Below are 27423 nucleotides of genomic sequence, written 5' to 3' on the forward strand. Positions count from 1 at the left end.
TAAAGACAAGAGAAGTTGGGAGTGCACCATGGTTACACAAGCATGCACACACAAACGCACGAGTGTGTGTGTGTCTGTGCGTGCGCGCGTGCCTTTATTTCATTGCATATCATATATATACTATATTGTATTTTATCGTAAAATATAATCCAAAAATGTAAATAATAAATATATTTGTACATATTTGTGTGTATGTCTGAGTTATATAAACGAATATATATATGTACATGTGTAAATATATGTATGCACACATACACACACGTATATGATATTATATACATCTACATGATATATACAAGCATAGATATAAGTATACATGTGTAAGGATAAAACTTGTAAAGATTTGAAACTTAATGCAAAAGTACCCAATACCAAGAGTATTATTATTAATTAATTAACACTAAGATTATATAACGCCGTTGCTCCAAGGTACGCGTTACCGCTTTTCAATACGACTGAAGTCAATTTGCATTAAAAAGCGGTAATGCGTAACTCGTAACGATGGGGGTGAAGATATGTGTTGATTGCTGTTCGTTCAGTCATTAGACTGTGGCCATACTGGAGTACCGCCTCCAAAAATTTTAGGCAAACAAACTAGCCCCAATACTTATTTTAAGCCTGGTATTATATGGGGGGTTTTTTTGTTTGTTTTGAACCTCAAGTTTACGGGAACATAATACATACATACATACATACATACATACATAATATTGGAGAGAGACGGAGAGAGCTGGCTGAAAATAGACAGACTGACATAGTTGGATGGATAGATAGATAAATGAACGTATAGAAGATAGTACTAAGTTCAAGAAAGAAACGTTAAGGTTAGATTCATTTGGTGAGCTGAAAGACGAAAGAAATGCGGGAACGAAAGGGAGAAGAAAAGTAGAGACGGTGCAAAACCAATACCAACAGGGCAAGCATTCCCACCACCACCACCACTACACACACACACACACACACACACACATACTTAAAAGAACAAACGTGCGCACACATAAAATAAACATACACACGCACGTACAGAGAGAGATAGACGTACGACAACAAAAAGAACCCCCCGAAGAAGACTCTCTCATTCACCTTGAACCCCCATAAAACAAAACCGACACAAAAATATAACACATTTAATTAAAAAAATATTTTTTTTTAACTTACACACACACACACACACACACACACACGCACACACACACACGCACACGCACACGCACACGCACACAGAGAGAGAGGTCGCGCACGCACAGCTACTTGGCACACGCATTCGCACGCACCCGCGCGCACACACACTCACACAGGTTCACAAAAGAGAAAGACGTACATAAGAAAACGTTTATACTGTCAGTCGCTTTTAGTTTCTCGGCGTTGTATGGATTTACGCAGGCTCTCCTCACTACATGGCTGCTATATGAGAAAGTGACACCCACAACCAACTCCGACGACCGAGGGATTTACTACTACTACTATTATCACTGCTATTACTACTACTACTCGTAGTAATATTAGTATTTTCACTATTGCTACGGCAGCTTAGCTCAGCTGTTGTTATTATTACTATTAGAATCGCTATTGGTATTGTTGTTATTGTTTTTGTTATAATTATTATTATTATTATTATTATTATCAATATTACAAATATTACTATTATTAGTTTTGTTATTTATTGTTAGTGTCATCGTTTAGCTGCTGTTTTTCATAAACATACCGTATTCACACGTGCGCGTGCATACACACAGACAAGCGCGCGCATACACACATTATATATATATATATATATATATTTTTTTTTTTTTTTTCAAAGATAAAGATATATATATATTTATATATATACACACATATATTGTATCAATCATCAAAGAATACAATAAAACCGCAAATTTTTACGCACATCGTACACGCGCCTGAGCAAACAGACGCTCGTGCACGGACGGACACGCGCATACACACACTCATACACGAACAAATAACAAAAGTAAAAATTATTTTAAATTACATTTTAATTGTAAAATAAACTCTATACCTACATATACATAAGCTTTTATAAAGATATATATATATGAGAGAGAGAGAAAGGGAGAGAGAACGAAAGCCAGAAAGAGTGTGAGAGAGTAAGAGAAACGCATACACGGGCACATTTCATCTTCGGTTAAATTTACAGTTTTACAATATATTACATATATAATACGTTTACATAAATAAATAAAAAATAAACGTATTATATATATATATATATATATATATATTTGTAAATAATAAATACACAACATATTACAGAAGTTTAGTGTCTCACACGCGCACATCTATATATAGATCCATCTACCCATCCATCCATCCGTACATCTATCCAGCCATCCATCCATTCATACATACATACATACATACATGAAGACATACAAACATATATACATACGCGCCTCCAAAACACACGAACAAATTTGGGTCTTAAAAAGACGCGATAAAATAAAACAGCGGAAAGTTACACGTTTTATCCAAGGAAACAAATAATATTTTTGATAACATCGATTAGCTGAAATAGTAGCAGGAACCCCCCCCCCCCCCCCAAAAAAAAAGAATTTTTTAAAAATCGGAAATTAGTAATAATAATAATAGTAGTATATTAATAGAGATAATAATAATAACAAAAATAATAAGTTAGTGATACATTATTATACTAAAACGAACGGAACTTACAGGTGGACGGATCTACTTCTAGAAACGTAAGTATTCTTGAAAAAGTTTTTGATATTAATGTGTGTGTGTGTGTGCTTTCGTTCATATATATGTGTGTAGTATATATATATATATATATATATATATATATATATATATATATATATATATAATGTGTGTGTGTGTGTGTGTTATATGGATAGTGTGTTATATGGCCATAGGCATAGATGGATTGATCGATAGGTGAATAGATGTATTCTGTATAATATATGCACTGAGAGGGGCATAAGTTTATGTATATATGCATGTATATTTGAGTCTGTATTTTTATACAAATTGCTTTTTGTGTATGTGTGTCTGAGTACGTGTACATAAATGTATTATGTAAGAATGTGTGTTTATATATGTATATATATATATATATATATATATATATACACACATACACACACATGCTTGTGTAGGAGTTGTGAGCGTCTGCGATCATGCATGTACACGCGTTTGTGACATTGCGTATACGCATAAATACCAGAGTATAGTTATTTCATTAGTCTGAAGTGCGTCCCCGCGGCACATAAAGCAATGCATATATGCATGCATCTGCGTGCGCGCGCGCGCCTCTCTCTCTCCCTATCTCTCTCTCTGTTTGTGTGTCTTCATTATTCATACATGCGTCTATACGAATATACACTTCGACAAATATACACGTTAATCATTCACATATTTATATAGCCTTCGTGCATTCGTCGTTTATAATTGTGTTCTGTTTTGCTTACCCAGTATCTGGGATATAGAAGTTATTGTTCTATACTTTTGATGGTTGTTGTCATAAATATTGTCATCGTTGCTCCAAGTCAGCTCGCACTGAACAAACCTATAATCAGAGTCCTTCCACCCATGGCCATCTCGACCTTCTCTCTTGGTATTGTGCATCTCAGATAAATTATCGACTGTGTTCTTGTTTAACATGATAGAGTATTGTAATTCGAGGGAGATTTCGTTACCATTTCTATCAAGTTAAACATCCTGGTGACTCCTTGGCTTAATTATCTCTTGTTGCTGATTAGCTCCCAAATTAGCTCTCATTTGTTTCACTTAAATCTAAGGCATTCCAGTTATGACCATTCCAACTTTTTAAAAGTGTCTAGAGCTACATTATTATATAACGCGTCCTTATTTATTTATTTATAACGGTACAGTGTTTTGCCGGAATTTAGCTGCTATTTCTACCAGGTCAAGCGATCCACCGTCGGATCGCTATTTTTTTTTTTTTTTTTTTTTTTTGAGAACGGCAGATAACACAGTCGTTTAAGTACCTTGTGGTATTTCATTACGGCGTCTTACAACTTAAGTTCAAATCCCGCTGCTGTTCAATTCGCTTTATATTGCTCAGAAGTCCATAAAAGGAAAATAATAATCAACTACGAAGATCGATTTAATCGATTTCAACCTTCTTCCCAAATTGTGTGGCCTCGTTACTATCTTGAATAGTGTTTAGGCCCAGGCCAGTCCTAATCGAGTACACATACTACTCAAAACAATCTAGCCTCGACACTCGTTTTATATTTATTAATCGAGTAGATTACTTTATCTTAGACTAGATCATTTAGTTTTCTGTGAAAATAACTAAAGGGTGCACTCTTAGGAATTTAGTTGTTATTTCTGGTGGGTTGATCGACAGCTTTATGATTAACCCGTTAATGCTGTTGAAAACTCTTTGTAGAGTATGCTGATGTATTGTTTTGGACGTCCCTTCGTATCCAGCTGGGGCTCGAGTTCATCTGAGGGTTAATAAAATATGTAACAGTCAAGTGTTGGGACTCAAGCTATTACTATCCCGTCAAATATAAGAACGGATTCTGTTGTTATTATTGTTGACGTTAAATTAAGTACCTATCACGCACTGGAGTCAATGTAATTGACTGCTCTCCACCCCCAAATTTCCAGACCTTGTGCCTATAGTAGAAAGGATTATTAATATTATTATTAAGGTAGCGAGCTGGCAGAATTGTTAGCATGCCTTTCATCCCACTCTACGTTCTGAGTTCAAATTCCACCGAAGTCGATTTAGCCTTTCATCCTTTCGGGGGTGGATAAAATAAGTAGCAGTTGAGTGCTGGGGGGGGGGGGGGTCGATGAAATCGGCTAGCCCCCACCCCACTCCAAATTCCAGGCCCTGTGCCTGTAGTAGAAAGGAGTTTTGAAACCATTATTATTATCATTGTTATTTATTATTAAGGCGGCGAGCTGGCAGAATTGTTAGCACGCCGGACAAACTCGTTAGCGGCGTTTCTCTCGGTCTTTACGTTCTGAGTTCAAATTCCGCCGAAGTCGACTTTGCCTTTCATCCTGTCGAGGTCGATAAAATAAGTAGCAGTTGAGTACTGGGTTCGAAGTAATCTACTTACCTCCGTCCCCGAAATTTCTGTCTTCGTGCCCATATTTGAAATCATTATTATTATAGTTATTATTATTGATATTGTTTTACGTTCTGAGTTCAAATGCTGTCCAGGTGGACTTTGCATTTCATCTTCTCGGGACCGTTAAAAAACTACCAGTGGAGCACTGGGGTTGAAGTAATCGAAATACCCCACCTACAAAATTGCAGGCCTTGTGCCAAAACAAGAAAGTATTATTTTGTTATTGCTGATAAAACGCAACGGGAGGGGTATAGAATTGCAAAAGCCTCAGATAGACAAAAATGCCTTGTGGTACTTGATTATCTCATTTCTCGTTCTGAGTTCAAATCCTGTACAAGATAGAATCTATCTTTGATCATTTATAAATCGATAAATTAAAGCAACAGTCCAAATCCTGTATCGATTTAATTGATTACACGCGTGGCCTTGTGCTTATGTCAGAAACTGTTATTATTTTTGTTTCGGTTGTAGTTACTTAGCGCCTCGTTAGTCCTTTGGCCAGGAGTATTCCAGCCGTGACAATCCCATTTTTATTTTTTGCACTATATTATAATACTATATACATAAAGATTTTATCCTGTGGTTAAGTTTTTAGAATTACTTGCTTCAGACCACGGTTAAGATTTTAGAATTTGTCTCCGTTACTTCTATAAGATTGAGTCTGTAAACACACGCGCACACACACACACACACACACACACACACACACACACACACACACACACACACACACACACACACACACACACACACACACGCACACCAGTGGATGATTTTGGTGAGGTGAAACCACGAACTGATTTCGATTCCCTCTTGGAACGTTTTTATTGACAGTGAATGCAATATATACATCATAGTAAACTAGTTAACCCTTGTTGTTTCGTACTAGGAATGCTCTGACGGAGCATAACTTTAACTAAAGTAATTCCCACCTAGATCATCCTGTCTTTCGTTCGACCATGGTGTGCTCGATCCCGCACCAACCTGTGCGAATTGTCCCTTTTAATAAAAACTGTAGCCGTTTATTCTGTGTTTTGAGAATATTTGGGTAGCTATTTCTTGCAGGAATAAGGGTCAAGTAGAAACCCTTTCATTTGCTCATCACATCTCTGGCGTGTGCCCCAGGGGAATGAATTGAAGTATCATCGCATCTTGAGAGTAGAAATCATTATCATCATCATTATTGTTGTCATCATTGTCGTCGTCGTCATCATCATCATCATCATAGTAACCTTTGACACTATAAGGTGAAGGACATGGGTCTAAATTATTTAATTATTTGATTAGTTCCGTTTCTTTATATTATTATTTAAAATCCGTCCAAGACGAAACTTTGACGCTCCCAATCTGTTAAGTCAATATATACCATTCAAATCAATGGCCTGGCTCTGTGTACTTGAAACAGTCGCCGGGTTTTGCACAAATCATACCCTACCATCTTAGGAAGTAAACATAAATATGCAAAACGCTCACGGCTGGAATATCTTTGAACGTAGGCCAATTCGATCAGGGCTTATCTGGAGCTAAGCAAAAGCAGCAGCAGCTGCAACAATAAATTCTGAAGTCTATACAATCTATGTGCGACGGCAACTAATATAGAATCTTGTGCTAATGCAATAAATTATCAACTCTGTAGAAATGGTAACATACTTGACAAAATGTTTTGCACTTACTAGTAGATATATTACGTATTACACTATAAGTTCAAACCATGCAACAATTAACTTTGGCTTTTATCTATCTGCGGGCCACTGTATCACTTCTTCAACACAATATCGTTTGTCCGTGGAATCAGAATTTGCCGAATTTTGTGTCCTAGTGTCTACATTAAAAGAATGACTATCTTCAATTACAATGATCCTTATGAATTCCTAACAACTTTCACTGAAGTGCGTAGCCCTATGCCAAAATTTGAAATCATTATTATTATTATTATTATTATTATTATTATTATTATACTACGAGCTGGTAGAATTGTTAGCGCGCTAGACGAAATGATTACAAGTATTTCACCCGTCGCGCTGTTCTGAGTTCAAATTCCACCGAGGTCAACTTCACCTTTCATCCTTTCGGAGGTCGATAAAATAAGAACCAGTTGAACACTGGGCTCAATGTAATCGACTCATCCCCTCCCCCAAAATTGCTGCCCTTGTAACAAAATTTGAAACCATTATTATTATTGTTGTTGTTGTTATTATTATTATTATGCGAACTGGTAGACTCGTCATTACTCCGAGCGAAATGCTTAGCTGCATTTCGTCCGTCTTCACCTTTCGAGTTCAAATTCCGCTGCGGTCGACTTTGCTTTTCATCCTTTCGGGGTCAGTAAATTAAGTACCAGTGAAACACTGCGATCGATGTAATCGACTTGTCCCCTTCCCCAAAATTTCAGGCCTTGTGCCTATAGTAAAAAAGACTTATTGTTATTATTACACCCCATTAAATCTGTAAAATGTTGGATGAATGTAGCGAGAACGACTTGAATGAAAGGACCTACCGTAAACATGAGTTGGCTGAAAAGTACAGAGGAAAGAAGAGGCACTTCCCATGGTAATCCTGTTGATCAAAGTGACTTGGGATCTGTTGGGTTCCTTGTCGCCGCTGGGTGGCGTTTCTCTCGTGTTAGGAAATTTAGTTGTTATAATTATCTTGTTAATTGCTACTGATTTTATTGTTTACACGTGTTTATGGAAATTCCAACTGTCCTTTCTTTATATCGTCCCAAATGATTTTGCAGCGTTTGAGCCCAGTAATGATATAATTATTGTTATTTCAAAATGCTTTGTATCCCCACCTTTACAATGGAATTGAGGTGGGTTTACTGTTAGATAACAAGTCATCACCTGTAACGTCAGCCATCAAAGAACTTTTGAATTATCTTCGCTGTTCCAGCTGCATGTAGTCTATGTGATTCAGCAACCCAATCTTTTCTGTCCATTCCATGAACTTCTTCCCTGTCATTCCTAAGGCTCCAATGATAATACGTACGAACTCACTTATTTTACAACTCCAAAATCTCTCTCTTTCTCTCTCTCTCTCTTTCTCTCTCTCTCTCTCTTTCTCTCTCTCTCTCTTTCTCTCTCTCTCTCTCTTTCTCTCTCTCTCTCTCTCTCTCTCTCTCGTTCGTGATATACATCTACTTGTTGATTTCTTTTATTGTAATAATAATAATAATTATTATTATTATCATTATTATTATTATTACCGGCTACGTTAATTAATAGGGATATTGTTTTGATGTTTGTTAAGTCACCTCAAAATCTCAATCTTTCATAGAATTCTATGTGAATGTGGGAAAAGTAGATAAAATAATTTGAAGCTTTCGCCTGTTGATTAGAAAACAACAGATAGGGGAGGGTTTGGTGGTTAGGGCAATTCTTAATCTGTGGGATTCCTCGATTTGCTCTAGTTCAAGGCACTTCTGTATCAAGGGGACTGATTACCTCACACATGTGATCACATACTTCGCATCTTATGTGTACTTTGTATCTCATCATTCTCTTGCTCTCACATAAAACATCATACAAATTGTAGACTGTCAGTGTAATGCCTTCTTCGTGTGATGTTCTTGTAGCAAATAAAAGAAAATTCATCATCATCATTACTATTATTAAGGCGGTGAGCTGGCAGAATAGTTGCCGTGCAGGACGTAATACTTAGCAGTATTTCAGTTCTGAGTTCAAATTCGTCGAGGTCGACTTTGCTTTCATCTTTTCGGGAATCGATAAAATAAGTACCAGTTGACACGGGGGACAATATTATCGATTAACTCCCTCCCCAAAACTTCAACTGCATTACCGTATACCTTGGCTGAAATCAGTCGTTTCGGTTTTGTTGTTCCTATTTTACTGAAAGTTCTTTACGTAATATATATATGGTGCCAAGTAGATCTGGAGGCCAAATTTCTATCATTTAAAACTTAATAATTAGCAAGGAACCTTTATTGAAGGGATTGCTTGTTTTCAGTTCTCACATTTGTTATTTTTATTTCCATATTTTTACATTTCGATAATTACTCCATTATCATTTGTTTGTATTGATAAGGAAGCACTTGCGTTGCTGGTAGCTCTTGACAACAATATCAGACAAATTAGCTGTGATCTTCCTTATGTTTATATTGACATTTCCTAGGATGGTCGTTTCGCCAGTCTATGAATCCTTTATTTATGCTTATATCACCTCTCCTGTGATGGTATTTCATAATATTGACATCGCTTCCAGTGTATGTTAGTCCCAATTCGGTTATATTGTTAAATGTATTGTTTCTTAACTAAAACTGGGCAGCTAAGAGACAATATATTTATTTCTTTCCTATCTCCACATTTCACAGTTACTTATGATCACTTTCTGAGTTCAAATATATTTCATTCCTTCTGTATTGATAATTTGTAATATTCAAATACTGCAGTCGAGAAAAGGAGCTAGATTAACTACTTTTCAGATCTTGAGTTCAAGTCCCGCTGAAGTCAGCTTTGCTTTTTATCCTTTCGTGGTCGATAAAATTAATCACCAATCAAGTATTGAGGTCAGTGTAATCAACTGACTCACCTCCTTCTAAAATTGATGGCCCTCTACCAAAATGTTAAATTACTATTAGTAGCAGTGGTGGTTGTAGTGACGGCGATTTAGCAGAATCAGTAGAACAGTGAACTAATACTTTGTGGCATTTACTTGTACTTTACTGATTTCGTATTCCGACAAGATCAATTTACTTTTCTTTTCAATCCACCATAGTCGAGAAAATAAAAGTACCCCTGAACTACTTAAGTCGATACAATCTACCTTGACTCTCCCTCCACGTGCGTGATCCTGTACATACATTAGAAGCTATCAGGATCATTGAGTTTCAAACAGTGATAGAAGACAGAAACGTTACAATACCTGGTGGTATAAAAGCACGTCTCTTCATATTTGCATTTCAAATCTTATCGTGATAGACTTTCTATTTCAGTAAAATAGAATATCTAATCTAGCGTTGTTAGATTGACTGCATCTGTCTCCCAAAAGTTATTCGATCTTGTTAATACGTTACAAACAATATCGATTACTATTATGTAAGAGGTGTTGTTGTTGATAGTTTTATTATGCTGGTTTCATTTTAATTTTTGTGTTCGAAAAAAAGGTGGTAACATCTGGACAAACTTTTTGTTAACACAGTAATTTCAGAGAAATCGCCAAATGGCGAAGACGTTCGATGCACAATCATGGGACGCCAGGTTCGATTTCACAGTCCAGCATCTTCAAAAATTTTCTTTTACTACGTTTGATAGGGTTAACTTCTGGACTAACTTTCTTTCACTTTCAGTGATATTGTATTACATAGACACAATATTTGTTCATCTTCTAATCAAATACATTCTACGTTCGATCTCACCGCTCGGCATACACATGTTTATTTATTACTGAAACAATTAAATGAAGTGAAATGGCTTCAAGAAGATAGTGGACAAGTTCTGCAGTGAACTTACAACTCTTTTCAACAACACTCAGTCTGAACTGTGATTTATGTTGGCTTTTCAAGATATCAGTAATTCGATAGTCTCTCTCATTTTCTATTAATTTTCTTTGCTGAATAGGAAAAGGATAATTCGTCTACTCTCTCAGGCATTCCTTGTAACTATGCGCTTATTCGCATATGTGTGTCTGCGTGTGAAAGAGTGGGGAGTGAGGGAAAGTATTTCTGAATCTCTGAGTGTGTTTGAAACTATTTCTAGCCTTGCCCTAAAAACTATTCTGGAGTTTAAACTATTAGAGCAAGACGAGAAATACGCTCTAATATAACGGTAATTAATTATATTAATATATATATATATATATATATATATATATATTCGTTAACAAAAGACTAGTATTGACAGTGACTCCGAATTTAGGCTTGTTAAACCATCATAGAACTCAATACTAAAAGTATTGAATAATCCTTCAACTTAATGTAAAATTGTTGTAACACACTTATTAAAATCTATTTTAATGTTATTGTGTGTGTGTGTGTGTGTGTGTGTGTGTGTGTGTGTGTGTGTGTGTGTGTGTGTGTGTGTGTGTGTGTGTGTGTGTGTGTGTGTGTGTGTGTGTGTGTGTGTGCGCGCACACGCGCATAACTTAGTGGTTAGAGCGTTGCACTCACGATCGCGGTTTCCATTCCTGGAATGGGTGGTGCTATGTGTTCTTGAGCAAGATATTTCACTTTGCTCTATGATCACTTCGACAACTGACGTGTGACAGACCGTGTACCTCTCCAGGCAAAGTCCATTTGACGGAGGGAATGAGGTTAATTTACAACACATATTTGATCACTACAAGCAAATCATTTGTGCAAGTTGCTCTGCACGATATTAATGACAGAACTGTCTTTCTCGAACTATGACAAACTACCATCTCGTGTGCGTGTGTGTGTGTGTGTGTGCTTACACGTATAATGTCCTAAATTTATCTAGGGACATTCAAGATCTGTTTTAAATTATGCAGACGAGTATGCTGATGTATCATCTATTTATTTTAATGATTACGCACGTACTAATGTATTTTCTTTGATGGTAGTTTGATCTTTGTTAGTCATCGTTGTTGCTCGTGAATGTGTAAGTTGTTGTTGTGGGTGGAGGTGTTTATCCAGAAATATCTTTAGCAAACTTAAATCAATGTTTTCCAGCCCTGGCTATCCCATATTAGTTCTAGGTAAAGCAGGCCCTAAACTACATTAGCCAATGTTAGGAGTGACATAGACTACTTTTGTTTTACATATAGAATAAGGTCTCAAGAATTCAATATAGGAAAGAATTTTGTTCATCTGAAATTACTAATACAATTACGAAACAAAATCTACCTCCTGTATGCCTTTAAAATCTGAAACCCACGAGCAAGATACCACATTTCAAAAAGATAAGTTAATGGAAGTTTTTTGAACCATATACACAAAGCAGATTGTACTTGATCTTATCTTTAAAACTGCTGATAGAAATTGGCATGATTCTTAGCGAAGCGTGTTTCACTCAGCTGCCGCGGCTAAGAGCGATCAGTATATGCATTCACACACACACACACACACACACACACACACACGCACACGCACACGCACACACACACATGTCAACTGAAGCCCGAGATAGCATGTGTATCGATGAGTAAAAAGATTACATTTTTATGGTTAATATTATACATACATTTATCCTCTCTCTGCCAATAAATCGCGTAGTTTAGCGCAAAGTCTGCTAAGTGAACCTAAATGTTTATTAAACTTACATAAATAAACGAATCTACTATGTAGCGGATGCATATGTTTACGACAGCGTGTGCGCGCGCGCGTGTATGTATGTATGTATGTATGTATATATATGTATGTATATATATATATGTATATATATGTATGTATGTATATATATATATGTATATATATATATATATGTATATATATATATATGTATATATATATATATATATATATATGTGTGTGTATATATATATATATATATATCTTCTAGTAAAAATGGATACATAAGGGTGGAAAATCACAGGAACAATACCATATATATATATATGTGTATATATATATATATATATATATACACACACACACACACAGAAAATGAAGCTAGAAGGCAAGAGAACGCAAAACATCCGGACACACAGACGATGCGATGACGGACAGGAAAAAAAATAACAAGGACTGGTCATTCGCAAGCTCTTCTCATCAGTCAAGTTACCAAATTATCCTTACAGTTTCGGTCAGATACACATGAGACTGTTCAAATATGGCTGCCCCCCAAAAATCTAAGCTGAGAGCATTATATTTGGGGGAGAAAGCAAGCGAATATGTACAGCAAAGACAAAAACGGAGAACATCTAACAGAATTACAAATGCAAACAACAAGAAAATAACAAGTGTCTTTTGAGCAAAACTCTATCTCGATGCTCGTCAGAGGGGGTCAATAGGGAAGGCTTGGCACATTCTCTTTCTATCGGCCCTTCTGACGAGCACTGAGAATGAGTTTTTGCCCGAACTTGCTTGTGCGAAACTAGTTGCAAAAATCCGCTGAAATACGATCTACAATACTGTAGTGTGTGTGTGTGCGTGTGTGTGTGTGTGTGCGTGCGTGCGTGCGTGTGTGTGCGCGCGCGCTTTATTTGTCTGAGATTTGTCAAGAGAAGTAGATACCTCTGTTGAAACTCCAATAAGGATCCAAAATCGATTACGTCTGTTCATTTTTGTTTCTCAGTCTATGGAGAAAGAGTTGCATTTGCCATGTTTGTGTCCCTGTTATGTAGGTTCACATTCATTATATCATGACACTGTGTGGACTGCGATCCCCTTTAAGAGGCCGCTGATATTAAAGTGTCAAACATTTATGATATGCAAATTAGTAGCGCCAGTTCTCTGAAGCTACTGGATTTGTTGACTGTATAAACAAATTATTTCTCTGGGATTGGTTAAATAATGTACCCATGTCTGCTAAGACCCCAATAAGGGTTGAAAGTCAATTAAGGCTGTACATAACTCGTTCAGTCTACGGAGAAATAGTTACATTTGTCATGATTGTATGAATATTAAGTTGGTGTTGTGTATATATATATATATATATATATATATATATATATATATATAGCAGGCGTTTCTATATGGTGAGAAGCTTGCTTCCCAACCACATCGTTCTGGGTTCATTCCAGAGTGTCTTCTACTATAGCCTCGAGCCGACCAAAGCTTTGTGAGTGGATTTGGTAGCCGAAAACTGAAAGAATTCGGTCGTATATACATGTCTGCGTTTGTCCCTTCCCCCATCACCTCTTGGCAATCGGTGTTGGTGTGTTTACGCCCCCGTAAACTAGTAGTTCATCAAAAGAGACGGATAGAATAAATGCTAGGCTTTAAAAACTAAGTCTTGGATCGATTTGTTCGACTAAAGCCCCTCAAGGCAGTGCTCCAGCCTGACCGCAGTTAACTGACAAACAAGTAAAAGAAAAGAATATCTCATTATTTTTTCGCTCTCTCTCTCTCTGTATATGTATGTGTGTATATATATATATATATATATATATATATGCGAGAGAGGTGGTAATTTTATGTTAGTTATTTATTTTAGATGTTTTCTACTTACTGCTTGAGCACACTGATTATATATGGATAAACATAACAGAAATAGTAATTAAATGTCCTGTATTTAGCTGTCCTCGTGGCAAAACAAGTACAGAAATAGGCAACACTATTAGACTTTATATTTGGACTCCATTAAACAATGTATCATTTAGATTTTAGGTTTGAGGGAAATGAGGCAACTATTTCAAGCTGGTGGAACGACCGTGTAGATTGGTCCTTGATTATCGCTACTTTTGCTGTATTCTGTTGTTGCCGTAGTGAGGTCGTAGTGATGGTAGTGGTGCTATTGGTTTGCAATTCATGAACTTCATTACACGTATGTTTATCAACAAAACTGAAGCTTAATAATTTCCACTAAAACTGGAATTTGCTCTGCTGTTACAGTTTCATCGCTGATTCTCTTGTTGTTGTGACACAAATGGCGTCATTCCTGCTTTTGTAGTGGCTGTCGTTTTCCGCTTTGATGATCATCATTGCCGAAGTTGCCGTCATCATAAGCAGCAACAACATAATGATGACGATGACCATGGTGGTGACAATAATAATTATGCTACTATTGTTTTCCATTATTGCTAGTTCTACGGTTAGTATTAGTAGTGTCATAATGATTTGAGTAGTGCTTGTGTGGCTTCTGTTGTTGCACTTGTTTTTGTTTTGTTGTCTTTGCATTTGTTGCTGTTATAACTTCTAAAACAAAAGATGAAAGCAAAATTGACCTCAGTGGGATTTGAACTCAGAAGGTAAAGTGTTAAAATAAATACTACAAAGCGTTTTTTTTTTTTTGACGCTATGTAACAATTCTGCGAGCTCACCGGCCTTCTGTAATGGCACACGGCCATACGTCTTGGAAGGGGTTAGTCGACATCATTGCCTCCAATACTAGACCGGTCCATGGCGCGAGCTGGTAGAAACGTTAGCACGCCAGCCGAAATGCTTAGCAGTATTTCGCCTGTCTTTACGTTCTGAGGTAGATTTTGCCTTTCGGGGGTCGATAAATAAAGTTCCAGTTGCGTACTGGGGTCGATATAATCGACTGTCCCTCTCCCCCAAAATTTCGAGCCTTGTGCTTAGAGTAGAAAAGAATACTAGACCGGTAATTAATCGACCCCTTGGAGACTAAAGACAAACTTGACCTTAGCGGAATTGGGACTCAGAAGTTAAGGCTTTGGGACAACTACTCCAACTATTTTTCTTTCGCTGGTCCCCATTTCTGTGGATCTACATGTCAGGCACGATCGTAGCTGCAAGTATATTAACGAAACTTTTGCTCTTCCTAGTAATGAAGTGCAAACTCACCGACTGGTTTGGTTTAGTGCTCATATTACCCCCTCGTATTCCTTTAGTATATTGAGGACCTTCTCGATTCCAGTGGTATCTTATAATGGGGACGTCACCTGCATACGCCGAAGCAAAACATCCACATCCTAGTTCAAGTGATCTACCAATTCTATATTCTGCGCTTATTGGATCAATACAAGATGAAGATGATCGATAAGAAAAGGCACCATTGACAGACTGAATATGTGATTTGAGATAGTTTTAAGTGGGAATTTAATTGATCCGGCCATTGAAAACAGGGCTGAAACCGGCTGAGGACAGCTCAAGGTACTGATCATCACCAAGCTTTTGATTGATCAAATTAGATCAGATAGCAGGCGAACTTAGGTTTAACATTCATCCTGTCTTCGATACATGGCATGAGGTGGAGTTATTCATGGTTAGACTTAACGAGAAATGCACAGATCCGTGCACGCCAAACAGTATTATCGACGACAGGCACCAGTATCTTAGAGAGTACTTTGACCAAATTTATAAACTCTGATTTTAGAGGTGTTATGGAACAGAAACAGTTGAATGATTATATCAATATCAGGACGAGGTGATTGATTGGAAAAATTAGACAACAGCTGATAAAATGCCTTGCAGTATTGGGATTGGTCAGTTCATGTGCTGTGTTCCATCTCGATTTGTGTCGGCTTCGACTCTACCTTTCCGCTGGTTGATAAAATAATTACCAGCTAAGGTGTGGTGTCCTCAAAACATGACGCTTGATGAGACATGTTAGAAATCATCATTATTACATTGAGAGAAAGGCGAACAACAGACCAAATCTCGTATTTAGTGACTTCGCTTTACTCTCTGGATCAGATTCCACGGAGACAGTCATTGTTTTCATTCTTCTGTGGATTGATACAATAAAGTAACAGTCAAGCACTGGGGTTGAATAAATCGACAACATCCTTCTTCCTAAAATGTATTATCTTGTACTTCGGTTGCAAGTCATAATTGCATTCAAATTAGGTAGATTGGAGAAAATCTACGGGGCTGAAAATTTAGTGGCAGTATTTTTTTATGTCACTTTACGTAGAGTTCATATCTCACGTAGGTCAACTCCTGTAGTGAAATCCCGTGTTGGTGAACTGGAACGATAAAATAATGTACCAGCTCAGTACGGAAGTGAATATAATTCCACTAAACTCGAGGCCTTGAGCTTGAGCCAAATAATTATTATATTCAAATTTCAAACAGCTAGGGTAGGGGGCCATTTAAACAAGTTCATTGATATATTTAAAGAACTTTACCATTTTTGTGAAACGTATAATACTAGAAATTATTACTATTGCAGTCGTAGTGGCAGACAAACGGTAGAGCGGCCGACTCAAATGTATTTTCACTTCATATAGTTCGGATTGACTTTGCTGTCTTTATTTCTCTTGTGGAAGTACACGTGTGAGAGAGAGCGCGCGCACACACATACACACACCAGCTGTGTACTGTGGTCAGATCAACAGTTCCTTAACATCTTTATATATATATGAAGGGGATGTTTCTATGTGGCCTGTTTGTTTGTTGCACCTCGTTTACCATTTTTGTCCTTGTTCTTTTGCAACGTCATGTACCCAGTTATGTATCTATATGTACATGTGGATGAACGTATATACATACATGTACATATATATGCATATACTCATATATTGTTTATATATATATATATATATATATATATATATATATATGGATAAATTAAGAAACGGAGTCGTGAAGCGCAGGTGTTAATCCATTTCTTAATTTATCTGTCATACAGAAACATTTCACTTAACCCTGGAATTTCTACCTTTATAAGTAGGTTGTAATATCCTTGGCGCTTATGTGAATTTTTGCTACCCTGGTAACTATTTATTTTTTCCTTATTTGTGCACATTGAAAAAATATACATACATACATACATGTGTGTGTGTGTGTGTGTATGTATTCAGTCAATTTGAGGATGTAATATCCTCCTTAGAGATTATAAAATCCGGAGATCAGCCGGTGTTATCAATGATAATGATATATTGGGAGAATTCTCTCAATATATAGAGATAAGCGATCTAATTTACATTTATTAATATAACAAAACAGAAAATCTAATGTGGATCCTTATTTTATTTGATCCGCCATGTTTTTTTCTTCGTTTTCTTCTATTAGTTTTATCCTTTTCCTTGTTTCAGCCATTAGACTGCGGCCATGCTGGGGGATCGTTTCGAAGAATTTTAGTCGAACGAATCGACAATACTACTTTTCTTTTAAGCCTTGTAGTTATTGGATCGGTCCCTTTTTACCGAACCGCTAGTGCACGGGGACGTAAACACACCAACACTAGATGTCAAGCAGTGGTGGGCGAACATACGCAGACACGCACACATAGATATTAAAATATACGACCAGCTTCTTTCAGTTTCCATCTATCAGATCCATTCACAAGGCTTTGGTCGGTCCGAAGCTACAGTAGAAGAGACTTACCCAAGGTGCCACGCCGTAGGATTGAACCCGGAACCACGTGATTAGGAAGCAAACCTCTCACAGCCGCGTGTATATATATATATATATATATTATATATATATATATATATATATAAATAAAAGACCCTTACCAGTCTTAGACAATTATTGCTGCTGTCACTTCTACTTCTGCTTCTACCTGTCGTAGCAGTAGGAGAAAGAGTACAGCGATGTCGCTATTTATTACTATTATTATTATTATCATTATTATTTCAGCTGCTATTGATGCTGTTGTTGCTGCAGCTGTCGTTTTAGTCAGTGTTGTTGTCACTGCTAACTAATATCATAATTTCGTGTTATCAGTTTTTACTGCTGCTGCAACTACTTCTGTTGCTGGTAACTGCTGCATATGCTGCAGTTCTTGTTTATGTTGCTGATTTTGCGTTAATTAAGGCTGTTGTTGTTGTCGTTTAGCCCTAGGTTAGCATCCATCGAATGAACACATTTATGATCAAACAGATTCCAATTGTGACGATCCCGTCACAGCTTGAAATCAGCAATCCAGTTATCCAACGTGCTTTAAAAAAAAAAAAAAAAAAAGACAAAAAGAAAACAACAGTAATACATGATTTAAGTGAGATTTGGCTTGTGTTTCTAGCAGGCTGGACTACCATGTTGCATTTTAGCCCAAGACTTTGAGTGAACAGATTTGAGATCATAAGCATTCCAACTGCGAAAATGCCGTTTTCCCCCATCCCTTATTTGCTCGGCAACCCGGACCACGCTATCCACCGTGACTTTTTCTAGGGATGTTAGTGCGTGATTTGAGGGAAATTTGGCTGCTGTTTCTAGCATGCTGATTGATCGTATAGAAGCTCCCTTATTGGTTTGTGTTTAAGCTAATGTTAAACTTTGTCGTTGCTGTTGTCATTATTACATCTTAATGAAAGAAATGACAGACACGAGGGAAAAGAAAAGACGCAATGCCCTAGCAGTATTTAATTTACTCTCTTATTCTTTTACCTGACCCACCCTTCGGCTGTGACCATGCTGGAGCTGTTGCATCTTTACGTTCTTAATAAAATCTCACCAAAATAGGACTAAATTCCGTCACCCTCACCGCCCGCTTTTCGAGGTTGCTTAAATAAATACCAATCGCATCCTGAGGTTAATTGAATTAGCTACATCACAGTCACTAAAATTTATGGTGCTGTGCGCATGTTAGAAATCAATATTGTTGTTTTTTAATTTTTATTTAGTCTTTTATTTGTTGGTGCAGTGGTAGGAAGGGAAATAATAAATTGTTAAACTAAAACAGCAAAACCTCGGCACTTTAAACGTGTATATTATGTACGTCGCTAATATCTCTGTATTTCGTTTCCTCCTTTTGATATGTGCCGAGTTCAAACCATGCCGGTGATTTCGCTATATATTTTTTCTTTCATTTCGCTCGTGGTGCTGGCGAAGTTAACGGCGGTGGTCGTCGGAGTTTTACAGATACTAGTTGCACTTGTTTTTGTTATTCTTTAGCTCCCGTTTATTTCCGATCGAACAGACTTATGGTAAGCGAGATCCAGCTGTGACTATCCCGTATTTTTGTACTTACAACAAACACTACATTACCTAATATGTTCTTCATTCTGGAGACGGCATGGAGTAATTTGCTGTAGCTCTGGCTACTGTTTCTAGCAGGTTGATTGGCCATGCAGAGGTTTCATCGGTTGCTTGTAGTAGTTTTGAGTTTCGCTTACGAGCATTAGCAGTGTGAGTGACAGTCGCGGTGGTGGTGGTGATAATGGTGGAATTAATGATAGCGCTGGCGGGGATGGTGTTGGTGGAAGCAGAGAAGATGTAGTAGCATTAGTTTTAGTATTTTAGTATTTATGTCAACTGGACTCCTTCACAGTTCTCAAGATATATATATATATATATATATATATATATATATACACGCGCGCGCACTCACATGTACACGCGCTCGAACGCGTGTTTATATTATTCTAATGTTAGTTGATATTGTTGTCTTTGTTTCTCCTTCTTCTGATTTCGTTGTTGCTGCTGTTAATGCTGCTGCGGTTGCTGTTTTTCTACGTGCTGCCATCTGTAGCTTCTGCTGCTGGTGCTGGTGTTGCTGTTGTGCTAGATTTTCGCATGCCACGCCGCAGCCACATTTCTGTCAGAAAATATGCACCACGCGCTGAAATCAGTTTTAGACACACTTACATACCTACATGCTTGCACATAAGTGTACATCAACGTGTGTGTGTGTGTGTGTGTGTGTGTGTGTGTGTGTGTATACACGTCTTATGCGTAAAAGCGGAGAGCTCGTGAGGCATCAACTTGTGGATATGCTCACAAATGCATAGTAGAAGCAGATGAACACGTGTACGCATTTGCATATTCGGGCATGTGTACTGACATCTGTATACAAGCAACTGAAAGTAGACAACCATAAAGCTCTCGTGTGCACGTGCATAGCTATTATGTATCCATGTTAATTCCGCAGAATCACGACCGTGAAGGCATGAAGATACACACACATACACACGCACAGATTTATACATGAACATGTATAAATATATATATTTAATTTAAGAGCAAATACCTACACATGTCCCCGCATAAATGTATATATTAATTGATATACTTGAATGCTCTCATGTCAGTCCACACATGAATCCGAAGAATTTATATGCATGTGCATATACGCGAATATATATGAATACAACCAACGGATCCACGCACACTGATATGTGTGTGTGTGTATGTATATATATATATATATATATAATATTCTCACCTGCTAACGTAAGCTAATATACTTAAGTGCACATAGAATGAAATATTTTACGAATTCAACAGTTTTACTTTGTGAATAAAATATTTGATCTTTCGAGTATGTATAGGTACATGCATACAAAATGCTTAAAATAAATATATACATTCATGCACTCAAAACTTCATACATATATATAGACGTGCATAAGCACATTCATACACACACTTGGGATCGTATTATTACTGTTACAACGAAATATCTACACACACACACAGTATCTATCTATCTATCTCTGTCTATATCTCTATCTATCTATCTATCTATTTATTTGTGTCTGCCTAAATTAGAAACGCGTGTGTGTGTGTGTGTGTTAATAATTTATGCATAAACCCAACAATTTTTAGGGATTGTGGCTAGTGGATTACACCGAAACCTGCTCATACATCACTAGTACTGAATTTTATCGATCACAAAGTGATGAACGGCGAAACTGACTCGGCTTGCTTTGAAATTAAAACCTAAATATCCGAAACATATTGCGAGACATTTTATCCGGTACTCAATAATAATGCTTCATATATATATATATATATATGTATATACACATATATATAAATAATTAATAATGGTTTCAAATTTTGGCACAAGGCCAGCAATTTTGGTGAAGGGTTAAGAGGGTTAAGTCGATTACATCAACCCCAGTGCTTAACTGGTACTTATTTCATCGACCTCAAAAGGGTGAAAGGCAAGGTGGGCCTCGGTGGAATTTGAACTCAGAACGTAAAGACAGACGAAATGCCGCTAAGCATTTTATCCGGCCTGCTAATGACTCTGCCAGATTGCAGCTTTCAGTTTTATTAATAACATCAGTGTCAACTGATACTGTCGAGTTTCGCATTTATACACTATGAAAACTCATGAAGGCAAATGGACTAATGATAGTGCAAACTTTGTCATTGATATTCTACTTTATTATCTTGGTACCTTTTTCTTATGTTTTATGCGCACACACACAACACTGAGGGTCCATCAAGCAAGGTGGAGAAAGCGTGCTCAATCCTGAAGTAGATATATAAAGATGAAACTTCACGGATCGTCGCATGTTTTCTGTTTGGTTAAGTAAAATGACATTCAAAATGGTATATAAAGAATGGACAATTTTTTTATATGTCACAACATGTCTTGTTCTGTATGACATGTAAAACGGTACAAAACGATCATGATGTAATGGTTTCAGCATGCAATAGGAAGGGAGAATCAGTTCGTAGATACACGGTGAGGTTACGTCAAACGATATTATTTATGGAAAACATGAAAGTATAGAGAATGAAAACACATGTAAATGCAATTAGATAAAAATATGAAAATGGCGTGTGTATGTCTAAGTGTACAAGATGAAGTTATTCAAAACAGAGTAGGCCTCGGAAACAGAGACAGGTGGAATTACATTGTTCTGTTACTTAATTCTTCCGTTCGGTTGTATATGGTTGGAAAGTAAGAATACCTACAATGTCAGCAAATGTCGCGCAGTCTTTTTATTTTAGCCATGAACTTATTGAAATAAAGGAAGTAACTTTACTACAAGGTATAATTTACATTGCAAATTCTTTCAAAAGCTATATGCACAAATGGGAAAGTATATTCGAGAATGTGCATTTGATTTTAAATCATGATGGACATTTTCTTTTGAAAACCAAATATACCTGAAAAGGTCTGTTGTGATATTTTTTTCTTTGAATTATTGAATTATAAGTAGAAAAATGACTGTTACTAGTTGGAAAGGAGTTTCGATTTGAAATGGTTAATTGAGCATGCAAATTATAACAGCAAGAATAGATTACGTTAATAAAATTTCAGTCGAAAATTTCATATCTGAGATTCACCGCTAAATAACGTCTTCGTGAAATGAAAAGAAATTAAACTCATGACGTTTTGAGCAATATTAGTTCGTAAGACTGAGCTATAAACTGGATTAAATCGGGGAATATTTCTTTGTTTAATTTCATGTTTGGATAAACCTATCTGATTCAACATTATATTTTATCTGTCAGACCATTCTTGGAAGAGGTTCAATATAATAATGTAAAACGTTGCTTCATCTAAATATAATGATGACATTCGTGTTTACTGGCATTCGGGTTTAAATGTTGTACAGCGGAGATGACTGGATTTCTTATTTATATAGACTCATCGTTCCTTACGGTACACACGCACGTACGCGCGCGCGCGCGCATATGAGTATCTATATCGTTTTACCATCGCCTTCATATTACGGTAATATTCATATTTTCATGCTTAGTAAGTACTATTTTGGCCAAATATGCATGCACGTTGTAATATATTCATTTATCACATTGAATATGGTGGCCCCTACATAATTATTAGATAATTTAGTTTTATTTTCCTTCTACAATGTTAGGCTCTTTGTATTTCAGTATTTTCCCTATGGGGCATTTGCAGCCCAACCACATCATCTTTTATGACTTCTTCAGAACCGACTGTGATAACTTTTCGAATTTCATGTAGATTTTCTGGTTTGGAAATCTGTTAAAGTTACGAATGCAGTCTGGTTATATATTTTCCCAAGCACCCTCCGAAGTTAGGGGTTTCACTTCATCCTACAACTTAGCTATGTTATCCACAGCATCCGTTATGTTGACCTTCTAGAAGTTCCCAACTGTATGCTTATCTGCCCTTTCAGTTGCTTTCATAACTTGTATGACAGTCATTTTTAAATAATACTGCTTGAAGTTAGTTATCGCATCTTAATCCATTTAATACAGCAAAGATGTTGTATTCTTGGAAAAATACTCTAATCTCACAGTCAGAAAGCTCATTTAATTTCTCTGCGTGTCTTGGCACATTGTCTAAAAGGAACAAAGCTTTATTGAAAATATTATGTTTCACACTGTGCCTTTCTACTACTAGACAAATGCGTGTGTCCAAGGTGCCACGCAGTGCGACTGAACCCGGAACCATGTGGTTGGGAAGCAAGCTTCTAACCACACAGCCACTCCTGCGCCTATATAATGTAACATTCAAGTACTGGCATATATTTGAAGAAATATTCACCTTGTTATCCTTGTTACCAACTTTCTGAAGTAACATTATTCGCCGTTAACAATATATATATCTTCCCCCCTCTCTCTCTTTTTCTCTCTATCTCTCTCTCTCTCTCTCTCTTCTCATATGTATGTATGTGTGTGTGTGTAATTATATATGTTCTTTTTCTTTGTTTTCAAATTCACACTCCTACCAAATATAACAGCTAATAAATAAAATAGTAGGGTTATTGAAATTCTTTCACACATTTTTATCGTAAGCGAAAATAGCGATGAAAGACTTCCATTTAACAATTTGGCTATTTATTTATTTAGTATTCCTCATTAGATTTCTATGCAACTCACCCGTAGTTTCTTAGTTTTTATGTTTTCTTTATTTCAATTTAGTTACATCTGTTAGTTTGTTTTAGTCACCGAGACAACATTACTTCATATCTAGTGTTACTCTCATTCTGTATTCACCACATGGGAATCATTGCGACGCTGGAGCATGCGCAATATGCTTAGTTGTCTGACGGTACTTCGTCGACAGTAGTGAAACCATAATTTATCCTCCGGGATTGATTTCTGCGTTCATATTCCATTGAATAGAGTTATCTACATTCTCCACCCTTATATGAGCCAATTGGATGGGGGGGAAATCCTTTCTTGTTTGTGTATTTGTGTGAGGATTTAAATAGATACGTTATATGCGTTTATTTATAAAATATATGCAAAAGTACACCTAACACTGTACTTAAACTTGAAACAATCGACGATGTGTTGTAAAGTTTAATGAATGGTTGACACCTTGTAGCCTGTCACTGGAACAAGTTGTCCATGTTGAGGTCGTCTCTGAATACGCAGGCCTCTGAGCAAAGGTATTCCAGTAAAGCTTGTTTTCAAATATTGAGACGGAAGGGGGCGATTTCGGAAATATTTGGTTGTTATATCCACATCAACAAAAACAACAATGTCATCAGTTTGCTTCAATAGCAGAATACGAAAATTGTCCATGGCAATTTTATACTGAGTTGGTGGCTAGAAAAGTACGACCGGTTTCGCTCTTACGAGATTTGTATTGTAACAATAGGAATGTAAAATGATTTACTTATGCACGTGTATTTCGAAAACTTATATAAAGTGCTATGTATAATCCTCATTTGAAGGAATGAAGCATTCAATTAACTGCTTAATAAGAGGGAGGTGTGTATTTTAAAAGCTTATTGGATTTGTGCATTATATAATGATAATTGCGTTTGCCGTGGCGATTTTACATTGATAGAGCTTCAGAAAATTTCACGAAATTACTTTTGAACAAAATTTAAATTGCATTTCTTTTTATTTACCACAAAAGTAAGCTCGGTAAACACACACATGCACCCACACAGATAATAAAACGAATAATTTCAGATTTCATAAGCAGGTGAAGAGTGAGGAAGTTCTAGTGTGATTAGTTGAGATTTTCACGAATGTATGTTACGTACAGATGATTAGATAATGTGTAGAAGAGTACGTAAGCAGGTAGGTAGATGGTAGAGTTAAGAGGTCGAGGAAAAACACGAAGATAAGAAAATATACAGAAATGCCTCTACTCGAGACTAACTGATTACATAACATACAAGGATTTGTTATGTAATTCAGTTAATACATCAGTAAATAATAACGTAATGTTTAGATCAGAGTAAGCAGTTTTGTTCTGTGGAAAGTGTTGGATTGTATATATGGGCACCAAAAAGAAGTATAAGTTTGGCTTCTTGATATACAAGTACGTATGGAATAGTGTAGATGGCAAACTGTCTTGTAACTTATGTGTTTTCCTCCATACGATTTGTTTCCATGTGTGCAAGGATGACGCTACATGGGCGATCTACTGTATCTTAGTTTTTATTATGTAGTATATTTTGTTATTGAATTCTAAAATTTTAGGGATAAATCAGAAGTGAAATAAGAAATGTGATGTAGATGAAAGATACTTCGGCTATGAAATAAAGACATATAAAACTGATCCCTGATATGTTTCAAATGTGAGATTTGAAATCTATAATATATCACAGATATATTTTGACTAAGAAATACGAAATGTATGGCTGATCAAACATGTATCATTTTAAGTTGACAAAATACTACAAATAAGTTGGATACTTCAGCTAAGAAACACGAAATATAAAGTTGATAACAGATTTATATCAGTTGTGAAACATGAAATGTAAAGTTGATCGCATAAATATTGCAGTTGAGAAATGACATTTTAAGTTAGTCACGTTGATATTTCATCTTTACAATATTAAATTTAATGTTATACACAGCTATAACTTAAATCTGAAATGTTAATCGGTAATATAGTGCAATAATTAGGACTAGAGTGAAGACGCGTGGCCCTGTGGCTAGTGTTCGGTTCATGGTCGTGAAATTGTGGATTCGATTGATGCACCAGGCATTGCAGTGTGTCCTTGAGCGTAGCACTTCCTTTCATGTTGCTCCAGTCTATTCACCTAAAAATGAGTCCCAGCTGAGTACTGATGAAACTTTCTTTCCCATCAGCTGTCCCATCTTCGATGTTCCACTGAGTCAAGTGCTGGAGATCCAAACGTGTCTATGTTCGCTATTATATTAGCACCTAAAATAACTATTGAAAGCGTGGTATTCTAAAATCATACACGCTTTTGGGTGACGGTTAAGTTTACTGTATTAGAAGATTACATCTGTACATAGTCAAAGGTACGACAGAGTTAATCCTACCTTGATTTGAACTCAAAACTTAAATGAATAAATACTACAAATTGTTTAGGAGAACTTTAGGGTAAGTAATATATATTGAACAGTATCAGTAAATCATGCTGGAAATCAATATTTCATTATATTCACGAAGATGAGACAAATATCAGTATACAGAGGTGTGAAGAACACTAGAGTTATGGAGAAACTAAAATTGAGACATGAATATCTCTATTGCTTTAGGTAACCAAATATCTTCTCACAACCAGCACCGAGCAAATCTATCTATCTATCTATCTATCTATCTATCTATAATAATAATAATTAAAGTGCCAATCACATCCATATGTTTAATAAAGTTATATTCATTCTTACTGTGACATTAGTCCCCGAGGTGAAACAAAAGAGCTTATCTATAATTAATTGATTAACATATACATTATGACAACGTATGTCATTTTAGACATTCTGTTTGGTGGGCAACAAACAGTAGAATCGTTAAAACGTCAGAAAAATACTTTGCAGTACTTCACCTTGTTCTTTACAACCTAAGTTCAAGTCTCGCTGAGATCAATTTTGCCATTCGTCCTTTCTAATTCGATAAAATAAAGTACCAGTTAAGTATTGAGGATAATGGTATTGTCTAATCCCCTCCCTTCAAAGTTGCTAGATATGTGCCTGAATTAGAAGTAATTATATTAACCCTTTCTAATGTAAGCACAAGGCCCGAAATTTCGTGGGAGGTGATAGTCAATTACAACCGCCCTAAAGAAAGACAGATACTTTTTCAATCGATCCCGAAAGGATGAAAGGCAAAGCCGACCTCGGTGGAATTTGAACTCGGAACATAAAGCTAGAAGAAAGGCTGCTAATTATTTGGCGGTCGTGATAAACCCCCTCCCAGCTCTCCGCCTTACAAATAATAACAATAAGTAGTATTAGTATTCT

General features: G+C 36.5%; 1 protein-coding gene and 1 long non-coding RNA gene across 4 annotated transcripts in view; one reads left to right on the plus strand and one right to left on the minus strand.

The window, feature by feature from the left end:
- Positions 1 to 8816, minus strand: part of LOC149135985 (uncharacterized) — a 26820-nt gene extending 18004 nt beyond the window's left edge. The window contains exon 1 of the long non-coding RNA XR_016241420.1: positions 7588 to 8816. This is a non-coding gene — a long non-coding RNA (uncharacterized LOC149135985). The remainder of the gene's footprint in view (positions 1 to 7587) is intronic.
- LOC106882109 (tetraspanin-8-like) overlaps positions 1 to 27423 on the plus strand; it is a 719463-nt gene that overhangs the window by 17665 nt on the left and 674375 nt on the right. Inside the window, exon 4 of one of the 3 annotated variants that reach the window (XM_089350500.1) lies at positions 1 to 2717. This exon is cut by the window's left edge and continues 49 nt beyond it. The exons of 1 other annotated variant lie outside the window; for it this stretch is intronic. The gene's annotated coding sequence lies outside the window, so the exon portion shown is untranslated. The remainder of the gene's footprint in view (positions 2718 to 27423) is intronic. One more of the 3 variants, XM_089350503.1, reaches the window with a different exon arrangement.

This window comes from Octopus bimaculoides, chromosome 4 (genome assembly GCF_046866305.1).
Source record: "Octopus bimaculoides isolate indiv1 chromosome 4, ASM4686630v1, whole genome shotgun sequence".
In the NCBI taxonomy this organism is placed as follows: Eukaryota; Metazoa; Mollusca; class Cephalopoda; order Octopoda; family Octopodidae; genus Octopus; species Octopus bimaculoides.